Source organism: Octopus bimaculoides, chromosome 2, assembly GCF_001194135.2.
Source record: "Octopus bimaculoides isolate UCB-OBI-ISO-001 chromosome 2, ASM119413v2, whole genome shotgun sequence".
In the NCBI taxonomy this organism is placed as follows: domain Eukaryota; kingdom Metazoa; phylum Mollusca; class Cephalopoda; order Octopoda; family Octopodidae; genus Octopus; species Octopus bimaculoides.
The window spans coordinates 90,411,070-90,418,288 of NC_068982.1; the positions used below are offsets into that span (position 1 = coordinate 90,411,070).

Consider the following 7,219-nt stretch of genomic DNA (forward strand, 5'->3'; position numbering starts at 1 on the left):
ATGTATATATATATATATATATATTGGGTTGGTAACTAAGTTACCGCCTTTATTTTTTAATTTTGGAATCTATTTTGTCTTTTGTTTTTTTTTTCTAGTTAGTATTAGTTAATTTTTGTTTATTTTCAAATCATTAAAATGGAATGTCAACCTAAGAAAAACGAGCATTTTCGACACCTCCTTCTTTTTGCTTTTAATCCAGGTTCTAAGGCCGCGAAAGCTGCTCACGACATTTGTGCTGTGTGTGGAGAGGGTGCCATAGCTGTGATGTTCACATTATACGTTGATATTTAATCTCGGGACAGCCTTGTTTGTGTTCAGACGTTGACCACTTCACTTTGGATCCAGAAACAATGCATCATGGGCATCCTTATTCTTTGTGTCTGTCACCATTTTAAGGCAATACGGTATGTTTATAGCAATTTTCTGGCTGAAATGCGTAGTTGGTCAACTGACAGCGCAAAGGTTCTCTCATTGTTCCCCCAAATCACTCGAATATAAGGATTTCGGACTGGATGTCTTGTAGCATTTGTTCTGTTTTTTATGTGTTCTGTGTGCAAATCCTCTCATAGTCAGCTTCCCAGAAGACTTAATTCGCCGCCTGGTTTTACAAAATCATCCCCAGACACCTTGAGTATTTTTAAGCAAGTACTCTGTTGCTAGCATTCGAGTCAGTTTTCCGGAGTATCTTCTTTCCCACTCTATTGTCTCAGAGACTCTGTAAAGGGTCATAGGCGCCACTTTCTCCTCTGATGAAGAAAGCAAAAATAAAGTTGATCGATCTGCTTCTTCGTTTCGGTATTATATTTTCTTCTGCACATTACTTCATTGGTATTAATTCTCATGATAAGTCTTTCCATTGGTAGTAAAGCTTCCATGTTTGAAGATATGTAGTTGACAACGAAGTAAAGCTAACTTTGGTTTACTCTGGGTTTTTTTTTTTTTATTATTTCCCCTGTCAACAACGTTAAAGACGAATTAAGCCATTGACTAGCAGTTTTGTTTTTCATCACCCATTTATCTACTTCTATTACTTTCTTTTTTTCTTTCTTTCTTTCTTTCTTTATTCCATTCTTTCTCTCCTTCCTTCTTCCTTTGTTTCTTTCTTTCTTTCTTTCTTTCGCTCTGTCTTTCTTTTTCGTGATTGTGCTTACAGAGTTTGTCTATTACAGCTTTATATTCCATTTTAACGTGATTGTGTTTACAAAGATTGTCCATTACCGCCTTATATTGTTTTGGTACACAAATTACCACAAGATTTAGTATGTTGCCTTGCTCTGTTTGTTTTTTTCCCCGACTTACTCTGCAGCTAAACTCATTTTTTTCCCACAATGTGTCCGTTTGTGTCACTCAAGCTGTACATAACCATGATTTTCTACAGACACCCATCATAAGGAGAAAACTGTAAATGTTTTCAAAACATGTAATATATTTCTGTAGCCTACAATTTCTAATATTCAAGACTTGAAATGCAAACCCATAAAATACTATCATTATTTGTGTACTTAATTATACATATCTATATTCGTATTTACCCATCAGATACTTGAACCATTACAAATTTCTATCCCACCCCCCGCCCACTTCTCTCCCCACTCTCTCTCTCTTTCTCTCTCTCTCTCTCTCTCTCTCTCTCTCTCTCTCTCTCTCTCTCAACAAGGCAACATACTAAATCATTTTCAGGTTATCTGAGACAGCTGAGAAAGAGAGAGGAAGCTGTTCTGAGAACGAATCCCAGGTCCGAATACTTGCAACGGAGTGGACGCCGTTAAAGTCACTCATGGGTCAGGTGGTGGTGTTAATCCGTGTAGCGGATTAAGTCTACCATCAAAAGAAATCCTTTTACCAGTTATTTATCAGTTTGATCCAGAACTTCTATTTCTTTTTTCTTTTTTTGTGTTCCTACATATAAGCCATTCGTCTACAGATGCATTTGCTCCTTTTCCTAATCCGATTTGTGCAGTCATTTGGGAAAATGATTATTTCTTGGCTGATGTTTCCTTCAAGTCTTTGATCTTTAGTTTAACTTGTTTGTATTCGTTTTACTTATTAACATGATTTATTACTTTTCAAGTCAAATTCGCGACGTATTCGTATGGATCTTATTACTGCTCTATATCAATTCCTCATAGTGTGCAATGGTAGTTTGTCTTTCGAATATTTATTTCTTAAATTGGCGCAAAGCCAAAACCAATTTTGAAAGTGGATGGCACTATCGTTTTGGCTCACTAAATAACAGGTACACATTTTATTGATTCCTGATAGATGAAAGGCAAAGATAAAAAGAATCTTTTTTTCTTCTAAAACACTCTCTCTAAATACATTGCTTCTTATCTATCCCCAGCATTTCACACTTCAACCTTCCAGCAAAGCTCAAGTTAGATGCATCTCTGGGATGATGATGCTGTTCTATATGCAAATATCTTCAACGACATATCCTCTAAAAAACATAAAGAAAGAAAAAAAATCATCAAACTGATCCTCCCTTGCTAGCATACTCCATTCTTCACCTCAGTGATATGCTGTCTCTTCACTTTAACCTCTCAGCTGCTACGTCAGCTGCCTCTTCTCTTAATTGATCCAGGGTTACCTCCCTTCAGGCCCTCCCAACTCACTTGTGTCTCTTCCTGTAGCCCAAATTCTATCCACCCTTGACTACCAGCCTCTGCATCAGCCATATTCCTCATTCTTTTATATCCATATTGACATCCTTCTGAAACTTCTTCCTGCAGCTGTAAAATTGTTCAAAGGAATATTAACTTCATCGGTGTCACTTGCCTCCGTAAACCAACGAAAGCCGTCATAAATGCTAGTATTGTACTGCATTTATTCAGTACAACACTACTGGATAGTAGTGTATTATCCATAATTTTCATTTATTACGGGTTAGCTTGGAGAATGAGTGCAGTATCCATAATTTTTGCTGGGTCTCTGAGATTACTGTTGAATAATCAAGAAATTACGGCCCGTGGGCTTATTACAGTAGAAAAAGCCCGATGTTCTAAAGAGTTTTCCTTAAACAAACTGAAAGCTTTCAGACCAGTAAGCTCTGCTAATGACACTGACGAAATAATCAGTTTGTGAAAGTAGGCAATTGATCAGATCTAACTCTCAATAATATGTACAATCTATCGAACATAAACAAACAATGCAAGTAACAACATTTTGAAGTGTTATATTTTTCACCCCCTCAATTAGATCCAGCGTCCTACTTTTGATCATCACTTGTATCACGCTTCTCTTAATTTGTCATTCTACAAAATAACTCTTCAACCCGCCTCTGCTATTCTCTTTGTTTCTAATCAGTTACACAGCAAATTAACCAGTTATTTTTTTTTTCCAGTTGTTAATTTTCAAGCTTGCTTCCGTTATGTCTTCCATACTTATATCATACTAATTATTATACAATACTACAATGTTCTATACCTTTTAAAAACTATTCACAATTCACTAATCATACCAAATATATATACATACATTTATCTCTGCGTGTGCGTGCTTATCGAGAAAGACAGAGAGCGAAAGAATGGAAGAAAGAGAAAGAGAGATACATAATTAGATAGATTACATAAACTTTATACATAAAATTTGCGAGTTGTAATGTTCCACACGTAACCATTGATTTCTCGCTTCCATTTACTCCATTTTCAGAATTTGCCACTATATCTTAAATCAGAATAATTACTAACCAGAATGTTCACTAAAAATGACTGTCTCTTCTCTTTCTCTTGCGGCAAAATAACATACATCTCTTCTATTTTCAAGTTCAGTGGCTGTTAATATTGAATGTTCAAATTCATATTGTTATAATTTGTCTTAGATTTTAGTCTAGTTTCAGACTTATTATATTAATTTTTCATGTTACTTCTTCCTGTTATTGTACGACTCTATCACGTACGTGTATCTTTATCGTTCTGAATCTTATATTACTTTGTTATTAGATAAATTTATACTTTGTTGTACAAATTGTTTCTGTATTATTATTAAAACTCCACACATGTATATTGTGAATTCCATCACAAATTCCTTCACAAACCCTTTATAATTCTTGCTTTAAGTGGTTTCTTTTATCTTCGTTCATTGCCAACAGTTTCACGTCATCCTTAAATATTTTTGGTAGTTTTCTGTATTTATATAATTATAATTTTCCTTTGTTGTTGGAGCTTTAATCTACGTATCTCAAAATACAAAATCACCAAACTATTCTCTGTTGATAATAACATTTTACTGAAGTTTTCTTCGAGTCTGATTTGTCTGAGAAGACTTATGAACAAAAGCATTTCATTTGTGACCATCCTGCTTGTATCTGGTTACCTGGTTCCTACAGCTTCACGGCAATGGACCAGAGACATGATGTACACAGAATCAGAGTAGACAACGCGTTATTATTTTTTAAGAGGGTTGGGAAAAATCTGGGATCTTGGTGGTTTTCGTCACTGTTTACAATTTTGTTCCAATTGTCTTCAAATTTCGTATATGGATTACGTTTTGTATACTAATTATGAAAATAAAATTCATTTTCCCTATAAACCCACAATTAAAAAAGTTATTAGTTTTTAAACTCTGCAAAATTTGGGTATTTTAGCCAATCAGAAGCGAGTATTTTACACATCACATTGGCGAAAAATTCTGTTTCCATACTAACCAAAGATGCTGCGCATACGCACAAGGAGGAGAAGGAAATATGAGAAAGGTAATTTATTTTATAAAGTTCTAGAGTTTTTTGCAAACATTCGTTTTTGAATTTTTTAAACTAATAAATGTCTGTTTTAAACAATGTTTTGACTGTTATTTCTAGCAACTCCTGTTGGTTTGTTTTTCATAGCTTTTAAATATTTAATTTACTCGCGAATGTTTTAATGTTAACTTTGGTCGTGTATATTTTAACGCTTGGACTGTTATTTCTAGCAATGTTTTGACATGCTGATACCCCCACTTCACCCCACCCTTTCCGATGACGGAAGAGGCAGCGGACTCGCTGTTTTTGTGATTGGCTGAAAATTCTGAAAATTATCAAATTTTGATCACCTGTAACATTTTCGCAAATTTTTTCTGGAATAAATGAGTAACAAATTCGGATTCAGCGTCAAAACTTACATCTATATGATGCATTAAAAATATTTTTAAAAATATAATTGTGAACAGTGACAAAAACCATAAAGATCCAAGATTTGATAAAGATTTGTCGCATAAATTCGAACATTTCTCCTTTTTCCAAAGACGAGTTCCGTTAACATTTAGCTTCTCTTCATACTCACAACACACACACACACACGCATATAGAACACCGTTTAAAATATTTGTATCACTATTTTTCATGCTGATACACAACAAGCGTCTTCCGTTTCTGCTGTTCACTATAAACATGTGATTCCTCGTTGGTTCGATTTTACATGGCATTTTTCTTTGGTCAGAGCTGCAAAGACTTCTAGAAAAATAAAAGAGTTAACATACCAAAGTACTCACTATTAAAAAAGATCACTTATGTTTTCAGTGACCATAGAGATGACAATTGATCATTATATTTTAAGCTGCATAATGCGGAGAATGAAATGTCTTACGGCCATTTAGGTACCGGGATTAAATTTCGCTGACATCAACTTCACAATAGTGTAAAGTACAGGTCAAATACTGGGGCGATTTAACTGACTAACTCTTCTGCAAAGCATGTGGTTTTGCCCCTTTAATAGAAATCAATATTATAAGTATGGCAAGGCGGCGATCTGGCAGAATCGTTACCACGCTGGGCAAAATACTTCGCGGCATTTCGCCCGTCTCTCCACGTACTGACTTCAAATTCCGTCGGAGTCGACTTTGCGTTTCACTCATTTGGGGTCGATAAATTAAGTATCAGTTGAGTACTGTGATCCAGGAAATATGCTTAACCACTCCCCAGAATCTGCTGGTCTTGTAATAAATTTGAAATCAATATTGTAAGACAAAATGCTGTCATAGTTTGTTTTGTCTCTTTACGTTCTGAGCACCAGGGGAATGTCTGGGTCAACAGAAACGACTGAAACTCTAATTCAGGATGAATTGTATACATACTAGACGCAGGAGAGGCTGTGTGATAAGAAGCTTACTTGCCAACCAAATGGTTCTGGCTTCAGTCTCATTGCGTGGAACCTTGGGCAAGTGTCTTCTACTATTGCCTCGAGTCGACCAAAGCCTTGTTAGTGGATTTGATACACGAAACTGAAATAAACCCGTCGTATATGTATATGCGTGTGCGTGTGTCTGTGTCTATGTCTGTGTTTGTCCCTCACCATCGCTTGTCAACCGATGTTGCTGTGTTTACGTCCCCATAACTTAGCGGTTCGGCAAAAAGCTAGCGATAGAATAAGTACTAGGCTTACAAAGAATAAGTCCTGGGGTGAATTTGTTCGACTAAAAGCAGTGCTCCAGCATGGCCACAGTCAAATGACTGAAACAAGTAAAAGCATAAAAGAATATGAATATAAGAAAACAATATTACAAGTGTAAGAACCATGATTCCTCAATCACCACAAAGACTCCTAAAATATCCTCAAGAATCGCCAGAGGAGACATGAAAGCAAAAATAAAGAAAGTCTTCAGGTTAAATCTATGAAATTTGGTTTCAGAGTGTGGCAGGAATATCGTGGATCAATGGTTCTGTTCGATAATTTCTCATGTAAAGGATATTTTAAAACGTTTTGAATCATTTCCATTTCAATGAGCCGGTGAGTGACATTTGCGTGGTTACATGAACAGCAAGAATTAGCAGTCAAGTTTCCCTCTAATCACTCACACCACTCACACACAACACACACACACACACACACACACACACACACACACACACACACACACAGACACAAATACATACACACATAAACACATACACACACATATAAACACGCACACATACATGGACCACTGGCTACTTAGTCATTACTTTCAGCTTACTTTACATATATGAGTTTTAAAAAAAGGGAACTATATATATAAATATATATATATATGTATGTATTTATATATATGTATTTATATATATGTATTTATATATATGTATTTATATATATTTTTATACCAAAATTTGGCAAAAATATTGTATCTGTTATCAAGCGTAGCAAAATACTAACAAGTGAGTTTTTGTATTTATATCGATTTAAATGAGAGCTCAGATCTGATCCATTGAAAATACTTTATTATGATAATGACCTCTAATCATAATAAAGTATTTTCAATGGATCAGTTT

The 7,219-nt window shown here is 35.2% G+C and overlaps 1 protein-coding gene and 1 long non-coding RNA gene across 4 annotated transcripts in view; one reads left to right on the top strand and one right to left on the bottom strand.

Annotated features, from left to right (window-relative positions):
- The window catches only part of LOC106874430 (uncharacterized), a 1,214,035-nt gene that overhangs the window by 934,989 nt on the left and 271,827 nt on the right, over positions 1 to 7,219 (bottom strand). The window lies entirely within an intron of this gene.
- LOC128251581 (uncharacterized) overlaps positions 1 to 7,219 on the top strand; it is a 27,166-nt gene that overhangs the window by 19,478 nt on the left and 469 nt on the right. Inside the window, exon 2 of the long non-coding RNA XR_008267179.1 lies at positions 4,586 to 4,693. This is a non-coding gene — a long non-coding RNA (uncharacterized LOC128251581). The remainder of the gene's footprint in view (positions 1 to 4,585; positions 4,694 to 7,219) is intronic.